Consider the following 1,478-nt stretch of genomic DNA (forward strand, 5'->3'; position numbering starts at 1 on the left):
TCTCCTCCAGGAGGGTCCAGGTTCTGCCATTGTGGCTCCTGGTGCCACTGCCAGAGAGCCTCAGCTGCACACTGCAACATTTCAACAGGAGATTGACATTCCTTCAAATGTCCTGACATCTGATTCCAATGGTTCTGTTCCATCTTTATATTTTAAAATGAATCACACAATGAAAGCTGCCTCAGCTGCTTTAAGAGAGAGAACAAGCTAAGAGGTCTGAAACCAGTAAAATATGCTTTTCTGTGTGCAAACTAGTGAGGGGCATGGAAGGATATTTTACCACCAATACAGAACCCAGACTTTAGTCATGTGATGAGATGGAGACTCTGATTATGAAGTTAATGGACAAAATGTGAATTGAAAGAAAACACATTTCTTCAGTAGACTTTGATCCAACATTGAAGTTAGAGTTTGGTGGCTGCTCCATGTTGGAGGAAACCAGGCAATGTTGGACCATCACAGGGAAGCTCCTTTGCATCCTCTGCTGCCAGTTCAACCACTCACTCCCATCAGTGGAGAGCAGCTTCAACTGGGTTTGGAATTTACCACTGTGGATGCATAGGAATGTGGAGAAAATGTCCTTTGTCAGAAGTGGGATTTGAACCCACGCCTCCAGGAGAGACTGCGACCTGAACGCAGCGCCTTAGACCGCTCGGCCATCCTGACAGACACTGAAAGTTGCAGACTTCAATATCAAATGAATTCATTCACTGACAAAGTAGAATTTTTTCCACAGGAGCTACTGGCTCCTTAGTTGTTACATTTATTGTTAACATTAAACACACAGTCTGAGTTCATGGCAGTAAGAAATGAACCAGAACATTTGAACCACGTAACATCTCTTGATCAGTTTGTTACATGGGACACATTCCAGACAGGAAGGTCCTTCTGAGACTTGAACTGGGATCACTGGACGCAGAGTCCAGAGGGCTCACCATTCCACCATGGAACCAAACACAAAGAGGAGGCTCCTCTGAATACCACTTGACATCACCTGCAATCAACCTGTTGATATTTGGAGGTTCATCTTGCTCTTGTTCCAGACTACATTGGCAAAAGGATCATGAACCACAAGGAAATCATGGAACTCCAGATTGATTCAGGACTTTCTAACTCCATCGTATGACGTGGGAGCAAAGACTGGCCAGGCCTTCCTTAATTTATCAGTTAATTACTGCTTCAACAAACATGCCACTTAATTAAGTTACCAGAATTTCTCTCATTGAAAAACCCACCAGCCTGATTTCTTGACACGACATGAAAAATTCTCCAAGAACCCACAGTTGGGTGGAAAGATACCAGGTTAACCAGGAGGAGTCCTGTTCCTGAACCATGGATGGAACAAAGTCCACTGTAAAACTCAGCAGTTCCTGAGTGCCAGATCCATCCGGGAGCTTGGGTCTCCCCTTGACTGTGGTGATCCATGAGATCAAGGAGGACAGAGGAAAGAAGGATCCTGTTGGAGATCTCCTCCCTTC

General features: G+C 44.8%; 1 non-coding gene across 1 annotated transcript; it reads right to left on the reverse strand.

The window, feature by feature from the left end:
- Positions 1 to 583: 583 nt before the first annotated feature.
- trnal-cag (transfer RNA leucine (anticodon CAG)) lies at positions 584 to 666 on the reverse strand. Its single transcript has one exon. It is a non-coding gene; the product is annotated as a tRNA-Leu (tRNA).
- Positions 667 to 1,478: the final 812 nt, after the last annotated feature.

This window comes from Aulostomus chinensis, chromosome 1 (genome assembly GCF_037954235.1).
Source record: "Aulostomus chinensis isolate RoL2024-O1b breed Wild chromosome 1, RoL_Achi_v1.0, whole genome shotgun sequence".
Lineage (NCBI taxonomy): Eukaryota > Metazoa > Chordata > Actinopteri > Syngnathiformes > Aulostomidae > Aulostomus > Aulostomus chinensis.